This window comes from Pongo abelii, chromosome 8, assembly GCF_028885655.2.
Source record: "Pongo abelii isolate AG06213 chromosome 8, NHGRI_mPonAbe1-v2.0_pri, whole genome shotgun sequence".
NCBI lineage: Eukaryota > Metazoa > Chordata > Mammalia > Primates > Hominidae > Pongo > Pongo abelii.
This window is the reverse complement of record NC_071993.2, coordinates 82,390,639-82,407,801: the sequence shown is the minus strand read 5'-3', so window position 1 is coordinate 82,407,801 and position 17,163 is coordinate 82,390,639.

Below are 17,163 nucleotides of genomic sequence, written 5' to 3'. Positions count from 1 at the left end.
CACACTCATTCCATTTTGCTTCAGTTTCCAAGGCAATTTGTATTTGTGCAGAAACCAAATGTGCTCTCTGGAGACAGATGGAGACTGGTTTTTTCTACAGGTGCCTGCCTACTACCTACCTGCTCATCTTTCTAGTCTTAATCTGTTTTCCTTCCACATGAACACTTTTTCTTTAGTTTAAATTTTTATCTTATTTTATTGCATTTATCTTTTTAAGCCACCTTGAATCTATTTGGAATAAGGTGGTATTACGATTCAATGAATATAAAAATAAATTCATATGCCTTATATTCATATTCATATAGCTCCTGCCCCCCTGATGCTTAGAGTCTTCCTAGAAAAATAAGACTTACTTACTTGAGGAAATATGCAAGGGAGTGATTGGCAGACAGCAGCAGGAAGGTAGACAACAGATTCCTATAGAAAGCTACATTTGAAGGGACATTCAAAATTATCCAGCAGAGGTTGTGTGTCCTACGCGGAGTCACCTGAGTAGTTAGTGGCGGAATCAAAACAAGTCCTCATCTTCTAACTCCAAACCTTATGCTTGCTTGATGCCCTCAGCCCTCAATCCTTCCCTAATAGTAAGGCAAATGTGCATAATAGTCCATTTAGGAAGATCCCTCAACAGATATGAAATAATTGGTCATTATTGAGCAAATGTCAATGTCCTCTAACAGTCACCCAAGCAAATATCTGCTCTTAATCATAAACTCTTTTTCAACATTTTTCCCCAAGTCTAAGGAAACTTAAGTAACAATCTTGATTGACTGAAATACTCTCTATCTTGATTCTGAATCAATTAAATTTAATTTTAAAAAATACTCATCTCTGGCCAGGCACAATAGCTCACGCCTGTACTCCCAGCGCTTTGGGGGGCCAAGACGGGCGGATTATCTGAGGTCAGGAGTTTGAGAACCACCTGCCCAACATGGTGAAACCCCGTCACTATTAAAAGTACAAAAATTAGCCAGGTGGTGGGTGTCTGTAATCCCAGCTACTCAGGAGGCTGAGGCAGGAGAATGCCTTGAACCCAGGAGGCGGAGGTTGCAGGGAGCCGAGATCACGCCATTGTGCTCCAGCCTGGGTTACAAGAGTGAGACTCCATCTCAGAAAAAAAAAAAAAAACACAAAAACAAAAAACAAAAAAAAAAAAACTCATCTCTCTCCAAGAAGTATTTGAAGCAGCTTATGGGAGGAAAAGAAAAAATTAATAAAATTGGAACTAAAAAGGTGATGCAGCCTGGAAAACATAAGAAAGTACTTTGATGGTAAGTGAGGATAGCTATTATCTTTGCGCCTTAAACCTAGCTCTGAGCTTCCTGGAAATCCAATCAAAAAGGGAAACACAATTAGTTGTACAGTTCTGTCTAGCTGAAGAACAGAATCATATCTTCTCAGGAGAAAAGAATTATTCTTATTTTAAATTCTGAGATAATTTTCTCATAAGAAACAATATATAGGGGGATGTAATAAATAATATTTTCAATAATAATTCTCAGCTAAAACAGCAAAATCTATAAAGCATTTTCAATTATGAAAAGGAGATCAATGCTTTGTCTTAAATTACATGAAGATTATTCTGTGGGGGACCCAGCAATCAACTTGAACAATTTTAAAAAATAGGTAATCTAGAGAAATGAGGAGATTACATGAGCCTTAAATTATCTTCTCTCAATTTTTCTCTCTTCCAGGTACTTGACAGGTTGTAGCTATTACACAATTTCAAGACCTTACTCTCTAGCGAGAACACAGAGGGCAGTTATCCTGAAAACTGTTGAGTGCAGAGTTAAAACTTTGACAACATATAAGCAGATATTAAATTTGACATTGCCTCATGCAAACTATTAAAGCCTTCCTGCCTGAGTGGAAGTCCTCCACTTAGAGATTGACTAAACTTCCTAGTCAGGAGGAAAGTTTAACAGCCTCAAGTTACCTTACTGAGGGTTTACTCCATTATCTCATCTGTCAAAAGGGAATAAGAATTACCCACTCACAAAGTGGTCAGTGGAGAGTGATTGTGATAACATTTGAGCACACTTGGCCCCTCCTTCATTCTCAATAACATGTTTGTTACAAGAATGAATAAGTGAATAAGTTCCCATTGGTATTATAGAGTCCCACTGAAGGTTGAATATTCATCATTCTAAAAACCTCACAGGCCGGGCACGGTGGCTCACGCCTGTAATCCCAGCACTTTGGGAAGCTGAGGCGGGCAGATCACAATGTCAGGAGTTCGAGACCAGCCTGGCCAATATGGTGAAACCCCGTCTCTACTAAAAATACAAAAATTAGCTGGGCATGGTGGCATGCACCTGTACTCCCAGCTACTTGGGAGGCTGAGGCAGAATAATCACTTGAACCCAGGAGGTGAGGCTGCAGTGAGCCAAGATCATGCCACTGCACTCCAGCCTGGGTGACAGAGTAAGATTCTGTCTCAAAAAAAAAAAACTCACAAAACCAGCCATTAAAGGACTTACGTTCTCCCTCCTTATAACCTATGATTGTATCACATTTCCCATTATGTAGTGTAGGAATCAGCAAACTACAGCCCTTGAGCCAAATCCAGAGTGCTGCCTGTTTTTGTAAATAAAGTTTTATTGGAGTACAACCAGGCTTACTCACTTACACATTGTCTATGGCTGCATTCCTAATATAACAGCAAGCTTGGATAGTTACAACAGAGCTGACATGGCCTGCAAACCCTGAAATATTTACCAACTGGCGCTTTATAGAAAAAATTTGCTGACCATAGAGCACATGTCCTCTTATATGCTATATACATCATTTCAAACTCAGCACATCCCAAACTAAGACTTCCATCTGCTCATGTGTGTACATGCACATGCACACACAGACCCCTCGATCCCCACCTTTCCCTTCTGAACTTTACTGTCAATCCAGGTCCTCACTGTTAATGCTGTCATCTTCTGAATCCAGTTGTCATCAAATCCTACCATCTTCTTTTCCTTTAAAAACTCTCCCAACCTTTCTATTCCACTCTCACTATAGCCCAGATTCCAATTACTTTCCCTGACTCTACTGACATCTTCTTTCAATCCATCCTCTATGACACTGTCTGTGTCATTGTCCCAAAATGCCATTTTTACAGTATTACAATGCAATTAAAAAACCTACAGTGGCTCTGACTTGCCCTCCACACCAAGTCTGAATTTGCTGTGCTTGGCTTTAAAAATAATCACAGTCTGCCTCCATAGTTTCTGTCAAACTCCAGGTCCCATCCCTTCCAGATCTACTCTGGGCACTCTGGTCCGGCCCATCTCCATTAGCACCCACCTTGCTAAATCTTACCTGTGTTGTTCACTCCCACTATGGCTTCTGTTACAGGTTGAATTTTGTCCCCTCCCCAAAATTCATATGTTGAAGTCTGAACCCCCAATACCTTGGAATATGGCCTTATTTGGAAATAGGTTCATTGCAGATGTTATTAGTGAAGCTAAGATGAGGTCATTTGGGAGTAGGGTGAACCTTACAAGTGTCCTCATAAAAAGGGGAAAGTTGAAACCAGAGACACAAGGTAAATACCACATGGTCCTCAAAGCAAAGATCTGAGTGATAGATCTACAAGCCAAGGAAAACTCAAGATGGCCAAAGATGGCCAGCAAATCACCAGAGACGTGGAACAGATCCTCTCTCACAGCCTGCAGAAGGAATCAACCCCACTGACACCTTGATCTCAGAATTCTGGCCGCCAGAACTGTGAGACAATAAATGCCTGTTTTGTAAGGCACCCAGTACACGGGGCTTCATGACAGCAGCCCTGGGAAACGAATGCAGCCCCTGACCTGACCAAGGCTCAGAAGGCTTTCTAGAGGAAAGGTAGCTCTGAAGGCCGTGTGAGATGTGCCTGTGCAGAGAAAGAGATGAAGACAGCTGCAAACAGCAAGGAAACAATTAATAAGCCCAGCAAACTGGCCTGCATCCTCCCTTCCAAAAGGAAGCCAAGCCTGCTTCCTCGAAAGCCTGCAAGGCATTTCCCCGCTTCGTACCACTCCTAGTTGGTCAGAGGAAGAGCAGCAGTGAGGGAAGCTGAGATAAGGAAATTGACTCCAGGATCTGTCTTCAGTGAGTTGCTTTTGGATGTCTACTCTTCCCTTCCTGTCCTTTCCTCGCTGAAAACTTAAGCCCCAACTTTTGTAAAAGGCATGAGCCAAGCGAATCCTCTTCAGGACTCTGTTGCCATGCCCTCCCTCTGCTTCTGTCCTGGAAGTCTCGCCTTCCGGCTGGAGAGTCCACAGTCCCTGAACAAAGGCTGCTTGCGAGAGGCTGCCAAGACCTATGCATTGTCCAGGAACTTCAAGGAGGCTAAACTGGGACCTACCAAATCAGGCAGGAGACTTCTTTCAGAGAATGTGGCCCAGGAGACTCATGAGAGGCCGAGGAGAGCTCTGCAGCTCTGTTTGGCTCTGACATGCAAGCCCATGTGACTCTGGCTGGTTGTCAGTGAGAAAATGAAACCCCTCCAAGTCACTGGACTCCAGGAGGCCAAAGGCCAAACCAACCCTTCCACCACCAGGTCACAGAATGTTCGTCTGTGAGCTCATTACCCTCTTCCTCAGAGATACGAATGGTTTGGTAAACTCCTTATCTCAAATGAGGCAGGGTAAACAATGATCGTATTTCTTGATCCCAGGGAAAAAAGAGGCACAAGTGCTGAAGTGAAGACACTACTGATTAGGTGGAGGGAAAAACTGGGCTGGCTTCAGGGGCATGCAACCTGAACACAGAGCGCAATACCTGTTTTAATCCTCTGCTCCTGCCATCTGAAATTCTTAGGAACTATTGAACAAGGGGTCTTGCATTTTCATTTTGCTTTGAATCCTGAAAACTTTGTAACCATCTCCGGGTAGGGGTGTGTGTGTGTGTGTGTGTGTGTGTGTGTGTGTGTTCATCCAGGGGGTGGATTGATAATGAGTGATGAGCAGAGAAGGAATAGCTCAATTTCATACCTGTGAGTAGAGGATATGAGAAGTAGCTGATTCCCGTTACTTGTAGTAGTTAGCTGCTACAAAGTTGCCACACACACTGAGTTAGGAAATACTCAGCCATGGCTCCTAGTGGAAATACTAGGATCAGTTCCTGTGAGCTTCTAGTCACGACAATTTCATCAGTCTATCAATATATAACCTTCCTTTATAAGTGTTTCTGTTTAAAGACATTATTTATAAAATATATGATATATAATATGTATTATGTTATATACTATAATACATATATTTATATCATTTTATGTATTGTTTATATATTTACTATACATTATTTATACCATATTCTATAGATACTGTTACAATATAGTATATAATTATTCTATATATAATTAGTATTGTAGTATTATATACTGTATGTATAGTATATAATTAATACTATATATTATTTATCTTATATACTATATATACATTACATAGTATATATTACATAGTATATATAGTATATAACCAATACTATATTAAATATATTAAATATATTATGTACTATATTTAGTATATATACAGTATTACTATGTGACATAGTATATATAATATATAGTATACAATATAAATAATATAATATACGTACGATAGTAAAGTATACATAGTATAATATATGTATTATAGTGTGTATAATATCATATATGTACTATATTATATATATATTATGTGATTCATTAACATTGAGCCCCCTGCCAACTTCACTATAACTCATGTCTGAACAAAGCTTATCTAACACACACATTTTCTCCATAAGGCACTTTTCCATCTTCTTGCATTTAGGAACACTAGACAGCACTTTGCACTTACTTGGGGACCATTGAAACAGTGAAATCGCCATCAAAAAGCACAAACATGTGAAAAACATGGCATGCAACAGACTTGTTGACAGTATCAGAGATGAAACAAGAAGGCCAAATGCGGTGGTGTACAACCTCAGCTGGGCACATGCATTTCAGGTGACTCAAATGTTTTGTCACTTTGCATGGCATCCATCAATGGCCATGAAAGTGCCCCAGGTATTGGTTTGGAGTTAGAAATATGTTTTAGCAAGTAGGTGAATTCACAAATACAGAATCCACAAATAATGAGAATCAAATGATATTCAACTAGGATGAGGAGCCTAGGATTCCATTTCTGTCACTGCTGTGTGACATCCAGCAAGTTGTTTATCCTCCCTGTGTGTTGGTTTTCCCTTCTTTGTCTGCTGAATTTCTATTCAGCCTTCAAGAGAAAGGTTGAAACAGGCTGAATGTGGCAAACCACCACCTCCTCCATGAGGATTTTCCAATAACTTCAGTTAGAAGTGAATTGTTTCTTTCTTCTAAATATCCCACAGCATTTTGCCTGTTCTTCCATTATAATGCTAATCTAATCATGCTTTATTGTAATTCATTGCTGATCTTCTATTACTTCTATAAGTATATTTTAAGATCTGTAAGGACAGGGATTACATCTTATTCACCTTTATATCCAAACACTGCTGAGCCCACTTTTTCATAATGCAGGTGCTGAATAGTGATTTAACTTGAAATGACAACAATAAGCCTGGCCTTATCTACCATCGTGGCTTTCATTTTTTTGCATTTTTTACTGTGGTAAAATACACATAATATAAAAGTTGCTATTAGTAACATTTAGTACATTCACAATGTTGTGCAAGCATTGCAGAACATTTCATCATTCCAAAAGGAAACACTGTACCAATTAAGCTGTCCCTCCCCATTCTCCCCATCCCCCAGATCTTGGCTACCACTAATCTGTCCTCTGTCTCAATAAATATGCCTACTCTGAATATTTCATATAAATGGAATTATGCAATATGTGGCCCTTTGTATCTGGCTTCTTTCACTCAGCATAACGTTTTTCAGGTTAATCCATGTTGTACCATACATCAGTACTTCATTACTTTTTATGGCTGAATAATATTCCATTGTATATGGCTATACCACATTTTGTTTGTCCATTCCTCAGTTGATGGGCATTTGGGTTGTTCCCACATTTTGGCTTTTGTGAATAGTCTACCATAATATTTCAATGATTCACTATAGAAATATTAGTAATAATAATGTTTTAGCTATAAAGGTAGAATGCATGTTTACTTGTGCTCCACCCTCTACTAGACTGTAAAGTCCTGAGGGCAGGGACTTTGCCTTCTTCCCTGTAAATTCCCCAGGGCCTTGGCTAGTGTCAGGGCCTTGGCTAGTGTCTGACACAGAATACATGCTCAGTACTTCTGTTGACTGATGAATGATTTCTGCTTAGAGGGTTGACTGCCAATCACAATAGATATGAAACATAACAAAAGTCACCCTTATATAATCATACAATGTTTGATTTTGAAGTGATCCGATTCAAGATCATCATTCAATATTCTTGGGCCCATCCTTTCCTAGCTGTGTAACTTGGGCAAGTTCGTTAATCTGTTACTCTGATTCCTTCGCTATAAGGAATATTGTAGACGCATGATCTACCTCAGAGAACTGTTTGATGATTAAGTGGCTTAATGTATATTCAACACTTATTAGGCATTAGATTTAAGACCAAAAGGTAAGCAAATTACCCCCAAGACTGCCCAGCTAGTTAAAAACAGAGCTGGGACTGGAACCCATATGTCTTAGCTTTCCTGTCTTCCAAAATAGCTGTTTGATGGCTGCTCAGAAACTGATGGAGAACAGAGTTTTCTTCTGCAAGGACACCAGCACAGCTTCAACAGTCACATTTTTAGGGGCAAACATCTCTTTCCTCTTACAGGTGGCCTCTAAGCCCCAGCCTCTTTACCTCCGTCTAGCTTCCAAATCTTCCAATCTTTGAATGTCTACTACTCAAAGCAATTTTTCCCAAAGTATATTCCTCAGAATGTTCACTTAAACATCCAGGGTAATTTCTAGGTTTAAAAATAATGAGGATGACCAACTGACATGATAAGAATTATGAAGGTAGTGTTTGAGTAACAGAATAAAATGTTTGGAATATTTCTCTAGGGTAATAATGACATATTTTGTTTTTTAAAAATTGGCTTGGAGAATGTTTTTATTTTTTAAAAAATTATTCCTTAGCCAAATATATTTGAGAAATAAGACACCTCTTAGAAAGGGACTATGCAAATTAGCATATAGAGGTTACTAAGGAGTTTTGCATCTAGACACTTTTTAACCCAGCAGTTCCAGAGCATAATGAAATATGAAAACATTTCTCAGCACAGTACTTATTACCATCCTTGGAATGCCACAAAACACATTTTAAGAAACACCAGAATTGATTTTTACCCCAGGTATCAAATGGAAGGGACATATGTTAACGCAAGCTCTATGAGAGCAGGTTTTTCTAGTTTTTTCACTGCTTAGGACAGTACCTGGCACACAGTAGAGATTAACTGATTATTTGTTGAAGAATATATGCTCATGGAAATAGCAACTTTGGATTTGGGACATCAGCCCCTGGTAGAGAAGAAGCCAGCACATTAGACTGTGGGTCTCTGGTCTGGTTGTTCTCAGGCAGAAGGTCCCCATGGAGTTGGCTATCCTAAACGAAGAAGGCCCCCATCCACCCAGGAAGGGCTTCTTGCCAACCAAATTGGCAGGTCCCCACCAGAGTAGAACAGGCATGCAATACAGGCCACAGCTGCCTAATTCACAGGTATCAGTATTTCCACGGGTGCCCGTCTTCATGACTTCCACACAAAAATCAGGTTCCCTTACAAATCTAATACGAGTCAATAGGCTTTAAACTGAGCACTCATGAAAGAATAAACTCCACTCCCCTACTCACAGCCAGCCCTCTGGCCTTGTCCAGGCCGCGGCCAGGAGCACTAGGGAGGGAAAAGGAAGGTAGCTTCAACTTTTCCTGGCAAAGTGGCCTTCCTTTTCAGAACCTTCAGCTCAGCTAAGTGGAGACACCTGGTGTTTGTTGTTGCAACTTCAAGAACAATACATTAAGACTCGGGACAGAAAATCAGGCTTCTCATAAAAATTGCATCATCACAAAGACAGTTCAGAAAGAGAAAATGCAAATGGCAGCCCAACTTACCCCTACAAGACATTTTTCCCCCTCTCAATATTTCTACCATCTGAATAGCTTTTCTCCGTATTCCTGTATGTAAAACATGGGGAAAAAAAAAAAACACAATAGCAAGGCACCTAAAATTTGTAAGAATCCAGAAAAAAGAAATCATCTTTCCTGGTTGCTCCATTTTGTCAGGTATTAAACCAGAGTGCTAACTTTTGTACAATAACTGTTTGCTAATACTTAATAAGTAGCCGGTGTAAAACAGTTCCAAACGATTTTTTTGTTGTTGTTAAGCCCATGCAAGGCCAAAGGAGTATTAAAGTTTCACTACGGAAGAAATATGGCCACTGCCAAGAACTGATTAGTCATAAAATCCGAGGCATTATCATCATCCATCATTGCCTTTCTTTTAATGACTGAACTAAAAAGAGAGACATCAAAGTTTTCAAAATAAGGTTATAAAAATGCTGTACGCAGATGAGGCCTCCAAATATTTTGATAGAACCTGAACAAAAAAAATATAGAAAAATCATTGAAACAAATCACAAAACATATGTTGTTATGTTTTGCTCTAAAAAGCATGAAGTTTATCCAGAACCCTATTATGGTAACTGCTTAGCTTTTCATGCATTCCTAAATTACCATGTAATCTAAAACGTTGTTTTCAGCTGCCCTGTATTGGAAAGTCCCTTAAAATAATCAGGATGATTACAGGCTAGTATTCAGAAAGAAACTTGCTTGTATTATTGTAAATGAAAGTATCATTTATCGGGCAGCGTCCTTTAAAGAAAAAAAAAAAAAAAACCCTATCTCAGAAGCCCAGAAATACAATGTATTCAGGAAATACCTAAACCAAGGATTGCATTTTGGGCTCTCTACATTTTCAAACACATGGATAGTTGGTGTAAAAATATGTTCTTTTTCTGCAGGGACTTGACTGTAATTAGTGTGTGCCAAAACTCTCTCACAGAGATTTCATTGTCTTATCTACTTACATCATCTTAATGCGATTTTATTTTACTTTGTCAAAGTCATATTAATGTAAATGTGTTCTTGATAGCAAACAGAGTTCTTTTTTATGCAAAACAGGATTCAGCTGACTCTAATAAAACAGCTTGCAGTCTATTAGACTATAACAGTAATGTGCTTATTTTGTTTCTCAAATCAAGACTGTGTCAGAAAGCTATAGATGGAGATTTGTCTTGTTTTTCACAATAATTGCTAGGGTGGGGTTACATTATGATCTTTAAATGAATAGTATCGCTTAGAACAAACACTTCATATATCTTTTATCTTCCCCTGCATACAGTTCTGAGTTTTCTTTGAAAATGCTGCGCTACTTTTCCACATAAGTCATCAGAATGTTTCCAAAGAATTTTAACTGCCAGATTAATTATATCTTGCAAACAAAGATAGATTGCTTACATTCTTTATTCAGAATTCCTGCCAGTATGGAGCAACTGGCAACAAATTAATTTCTTTTGCAACCATGCAAAATGTTTTGCTATGAAAAGCTCTGGAAGGTAAATGGATCCTTTTTTAAAAAAAAAAAAAAAAATCAGGTTGCTCATTCTGAAAGGCTAATCTGTAAGCAAAGAACACAGGATTAAATGAATTTGACTACTCCCCCTCACCCCGCCCTCTTTTTTTAGCATCTATGTTATAACCCTCCCATAATGTATTCAGTTAATTAAGTATTGCTGTGACCTGGTGGCAATTTTTGAAATCCAGGGAATTTTTCCCCCTTTAAATTCTGCCTCCCCCACAGAGCAGAATATAATCTGTTTCCAGTCAGTCTGTTTATTTCAGCTGTGCTTCTACTACAAGCCTCTAAAATGTTTTAATAAATTTATCAACCAAAAAATATTACAAACATTTCATTTCCTTTGATTCAGACACACATACACACCAAAAAAAAAAAAAAAAAGCCTCTGCCTTCATTGCAAATTCTTGGTGGTATGAATCACTCTAAGTAATATTTGCTTTAACTTTCGTGTGGTTCTACAAACAACCTTTATATGGCTGGACTTCAAAGCGAGGAGAAATAAAGGTTAGAAATGTGATAGGAGTAATCTATTATTAGGCATGAAACATTAAACCACTTTTAGCTATAAGTCTTAAAACCTGAATAATCTGGGTTTTTTAAGTAGTGCATATTTATTGTGCTTTCAGCTACACACGCATTTATCACAGAGAAGTGTTTGGAAGAGAAATATTTTCCATTGCACTGTGTGCCACAATTTAGTTTAATTTTTCCTAATATTTAATTTAGAAAAACGGTAATATTATAACAGGATTCTCATGTGTCCTGGCCAAAACACTTGGTGTTCCTCACAGAGTAAAATTAATCTGTTACCAGCCTGCTGACCTGCAAGTAAGGTTTAGTAGGCACAGAGCGGGTAGGGCAGAGAAAGGGGTGGGTTAGTGTGGGTAGGGAGATAAGATCTCTTTCTTTTACTAGAAAGGAGAAAAAAAAAGGCTTAGAGGAATGTCTCAACCCACCAATGCCATCAAATGACAGAAAATAAGCTGAACGTGTATTTGAGCCGAAGAGTGTTTGAAAACATTTATTAGCTCCATCCATAACGACATTCACGGCAGGAATGTTAATTGTTAAAATCTGTACTGCAGCTAGTTCTTTAAGTAAGGGGGCTGCATTGAGTGGAAATTCAGCTCCTCATTTCTTTTTTTCTCCACATATATTTATACTTAAAAAAAAACTAATGTTATGAAATAAGTCAGATGTCAGATGGAAAGCTTTCTAGCACAAGGGAATACAGAACAGTGTTAAGGATATATGCATATGCAAGAACAAAAAACAACATTGGTAACATTTTGTTCTTGATTAAATTTGTGCTCCTAATACAGTAGATTAAAAATAAGTCCAACTGTTAAACACATTAGGGTTCAGCCCCTGCTGATGTGCCAGAAAAGCAGCTATCACTCCAGACCTGGCCTGATTCTTTCTGGTAGCCTTGAGACAGGAAATCTGACCCCCAAGAAACCTGAACCCCAAAGTCCATCAGTGACCCTGAAACTTGGGGATTCCTTATTTTCATCTACTGATTAAATCCCAGAATCTTCTTAATATTTTCTCATACCCAGTCAAAACTGGGTGTCTCTCAGCAAGGCTGAAAGACAATACCAGTTTGGAAAGATGGAGAAAGAATTATGGCTGGGCACGGTGGCTCACACCTGTAATCCCAGCACTTTGGAAGGCTGAGGTAGGAGCATCATTTGAGTCCAGGAGTTCAAGACCAGCCTGGGCAACATAAGGAGACCCTGTCTCTACAAAAAATTGAAAAAAATAAAATTAGCCAGGCATGGTGGCACGTGCTAGCACTACTAGTCCCAGCTACTCAAGAGGCTGAGGTGGGAGGACCATTTGATTCAGGGAAGTTGAGGCTGCAGTGAGGCATTATTGTGCCTCTGCACTCCAACCTGGATGACAGAGTGAGACCCTATCTCAAAAATTAAAAAAATATAAAATTTAAGGGAAAAAATGAAGAATTGCTGATAGCCACAATCAAGGCAATCTTTGAAGAAATTAAGTTGTAGTTTATTGGGCAATTATTTGTAAAACTTGTATCATTTAAGAAGATTATTGTAAGCCATGTCTCCCTCTCCCTAGAAACGCTATAAATGGAGTTAAAGACATAATTGAATTCCAAAATGCCCAAACTGGTGCCGTGGCTCACGCCTGTAATCCCAGCATTTTGGGAGGCCAAAGCGGGCAGATCACTTGAGGTCATGAGTTCAAGACCAGCCTGGCCAACACGGTGAAACCCTATCTCTACTAAAAATACAAAAATTAGCTGGGCATTGTGGCAGGTGCCTGCAATCCCAGCTACTCAGGAGGCTGAGGCAGAAGAATCACTTGAACCCAGGAGTTTGCAGTAAGCCGAGACCGGGCCACTGCACTCCAGGCTAGGCGACAAAGTGAGACTCTGTCTTAAAACAAAACAAAACAAAAATGCCCAAACTGGAAGGCACTTCAAGATCATAGCCAACTCTCTTCTTTCCTGGATGACTTTCCATGAGGTTAAAGAGAGGGCTTGGCCAAGGTCAGACCAGGGGGAGGCCCCACCTAGCTGAACACGGAACTCAGGCCTTGGTTTCCCCAGCCATGACTATGATGTGGTACCATCTGCCTTTTCAGTTTGTTCAAAAAAGAAGACTGAAATTAAATTCATGGGTATAAGAAAAACAACATGTGTCTTCAGGTAATTATATTAATGGCTCTTTACCTAAACTGTGTGTGTTATTCCACCTGTATGTTTTCTTAGAGTATGTGTATTTTTCTGAACAAAAACACCAACTCAAATTATTACTCCCTCCTTTCTCCAGCCTCCCCTGCTCCAACCCTAGTGTATTTTTCTGGTCTTTGGTCAGTCTGGTTTAATAGGTTACCTGTTGCTGACGCTCTCATTTCACAGAGAAGTGGAGCTCTCTGCTGTGACATGTTTTCTGGAAACATAAGGGTATGAGGCTGTAACATTCGTAAATTTAGGAAGTAATAGCTCCCCAAAAGCAATGTAGATAGCTCAGATATTGCCAGAAAAGAAGAACAGTTAATTGAAACTATTTGGGGCATGCAGTATTGAACAAGGAGATGGTTTCTGAGCAACACATATCTAAACGTGGCTTGCCAGAGACCTGCACACATTTAATTTGCTCTACAAATTTGGTTAGCCCAATAAAGTGTAAACATCAAACACTGGTCGTGGAGAGCATTAAACATTAACCAACAGAGACCTTAAAGACTTGGGCAGAACATTAAAATTAGAGGAGAAAGATAGGCCAGGCAACTCTGGAAAATTAGGTTAAGACTCCAAAAGAGAATGTTGGCTGAATAAAAATAAAGTGAAAACTATTTTGAGATTGGTAACCATTTGTCTCCACAGACAGGCCACTTTCCCCCTAGGATTATATTTTTAAAATCAAGCAAACATGCTAAAGTCGATTTGATTTTCTGTTGTTCTCCAGAATGAAATGTATTACCATCCAAATGAACCCTGAAAAGGGGGATTTCGGTTGCCATTCCCAGATCCGCGAACACTTAGATGGAGTCTGGCCTTTTTTCCATTTTTCGTGTTTGTGTGTATTCCATACTGCTTAGCCTGGGGCTCAAATCCTGTTAAAGTTCAATCAACTTTTGTTGAACAGCAGAATGAAAATGTCCTCTGAGGAGATAAGGGTGGCTCCCAGGCTCACTCATTCGGACTTCCTCTTTACCTGACAAAAACTGGTGTGTACTTCCCTTCTCAGCAACAGCAATAAGCACTTCCTTCAAAATAGTTAGATTCAGGAAAAGGAAAATAATATCATATTCTAGTCCTTATTCTCTAACTATCTTTTGCCCTAGTAGGCCTCACAAAGTAAATCTCTTGAAAGTAATAGCAGTTTTCTCTCAGGAGAATGTTTGGTACATTTTTTTTTAATATCTAGTAACGTTCCAGGATGTAGTAGGTGACAGCACTCAACAACTCTACATAACTCATGGAGAGGCGGAGTTAAACATAAGTTAAACCACTACTGGACCAGGAGTTAACTCCTAAGACAATTTAAGTATGGCTACTTGTCTTCTTAAGATACAAAATATCCACTAATGATAGAATAGAGGAACCCTAGGGGCCCTGACTTAAGGTGAGTTCCCCCAGAAATAGACCTTTAGACAGGGATTTTTTTTTTCCTTTTTGTTCTTTGCCCAGGTTAGCGTGCAGTGGTAGGATCTTGGCCTCGACCTCCTAGGCTCACCCAGTACTCTGGTCTCAGCCTCCCAAGTAGCTGGGACTGCAGACATATGCCTGGATATGTTTTTCCATTTTTTTAATAGAGGCAGGGTCTCGCTGTGTTTCCTGGGCTGGTCTCAAACTCTGGCCTGAAGTGATGCTCCTGCCTCGGCCTCCCAAAGTGCTAGGATTACAGGTATGAGCCACCATGTCCAGCCCTTGAGTAGGATTTGAGTGCAAGAAGTTGATCTGAGAAGCAAAGGAAACCCCAGGTGGGGAGTAGAAAAGTGAGACAGGATAGGGAAGCCAGTCAATACAAAGTGTGTTGTCTAGCTAGCTACCACTGTGGGCAACTGTTTAACCCTAATGAGGAAACTCAGGGAGGCCTTCTAGAACATATACCTCAGAATTACCCCACCAGAGGGGTGGGAGCTGGGATATTTATATACCAGCTGCCATCAGCCTTTGGATGAGGTTGTTCCTTTGAGGCATTAACTCCCTGGTACTAGCAGCTGTCCACATAGGCAGGAAAATCAGGTTTTGGTGGCTGAAGGAAACTCTCAAGCAGACAAATGCCGGAGCTGGCAGTAGAAAAGCAGGCTGGTATGCTCTGAAGCCATGAGGGTGAGGGGCTATAGGCAGGACTCAGACAGGTCCCTTGGGTGGAGGGAGGTTTAAATGCAGTTCTCTTTTTGTCTAGCATAGTGGCTAACACATTGTCAGATCCTATTCAATAGTTGTTGAATGAAGGAAGGAAAGACAGAATAAGACATCAATTAATAAAATTTTGTTGATGCTTCACAGATATGGTTTACTCTCTGTTTAATGTTGAAACAGTTCAAACTTTTCTCAGTAAACTATATAATATCAGCTCAGGCTTGGTGTCAGGCAGATCAAAGTTTCAGCCCCATTTCTATCACTTCTAGTTGTGAGACCTTGAATAAGTTACTTTACTTCTCTGAGCCTCAGAGAATGCTTATTTTACAATGCCTATTCTACAGTATAGTGGTCTATTACAATGCCTATTCCATAGTATTTAATAATATGACTGAAAAAGTAAATGATATTGAGCTTGGTACAGTAACTGAGCTTGGTAAGTGTTCAGTGTTATCATAATGGCTCAAGAATCAGTTCCCTGACTTGAAATCCCACTCATGTCACCAACTATCTACATATCTTTGAACAAGTCATTTAGCCTCTGTGGTGCAAGGTCTCCTCATCTCTAAAATGGACACAAAATTGCCTGTTACTCCTTCCCCTGAGAATGAAGTCCTAAGCAGATATCATGAGAGGGTAAGTCACACCTATGGAGCACTTTACAGTTTACACAGTCCTTTTATATATGTCATCTCATTTCTGAGCAAGATAGGGTTGTGAACTTGCAAATCATTCTGCCAATGTAGGGAAGCATTTCTCCAGTTCTCCAAGTGCCCCCAAGTCTGATTTGTGTTTGGATTAGGTTATAGACTGTGAGATGACCTATAAGGACTGCACATAGGTGCCCAAAGGGAATTGGGTTCGAATCACTGACAGTTGGTCAGGAAATGAGGGTGGGTGTGAGAGTCAGGGTCTGGCAGAGACCTGCCCAAATAGGCACTGCAGGCTCATGTTCAGAACACAGTGTTTATAGATTCAAAATGAACCAAGAATAGAATTTATAGCAGGAGCCCTTGAACCAATGAAGTCATCCGAGTGGGGCTGACTGGAGTGGCCGGCAAGCAGGGCCTCTTATACATCAACCCGGGAGATAGAAGCCTAAAACTTAGCCAGAAGGTGATCCCGCCAGAATGTCTGAGCACTAATTACATGCCAGGAAGAGTGGAGGATACAAAGTGAATGCCCTTTTATTATCTCTATTTCACTGCTGATAAAGCTGAGGTTTAGAAAAGATGTGTCATTTGCCCAGACTTCACAAAACCAAAGCCCAGGCCTGCTTGTTGCCAAAGAGAGGTTTTTAAACCACTGTGTAATACTGACTTTCTACAATATCATAACATTTGATGCCACTCAAAATATAACTATAATAGATAAAAGTAAAATAAATATTTTTGATAATTTTTTAACTTTAAGCATTGCAAGGGAAAAATATTTTATAACAAAGCGTTGATAGTCACTAGACTAACCATGTGAGTCATGAATATACTTTATAAGACAATGCAAAGTTGTGGTCACTGCTTTCCAAATGCTCTCATCCTAAGGTATTCCTAAGCCTTCCATAAGAATTCAGCCAAGTCAACAAAAATAAATGTAAGTAATTAGTCTAATTTGTGATGGCTTCCCTTCATTGCCTCTCAATGAACTCACTTTAATTTAGGGGACTCTAGGAATCAAAAAATAATTGCTAACTTACTATTCACTTACTGTGCACTTACTCCGTGTTGGGCACTGGGCTAAATGCCTTACCTGAGTTACTGCATTTATTCCTCACAACAGCC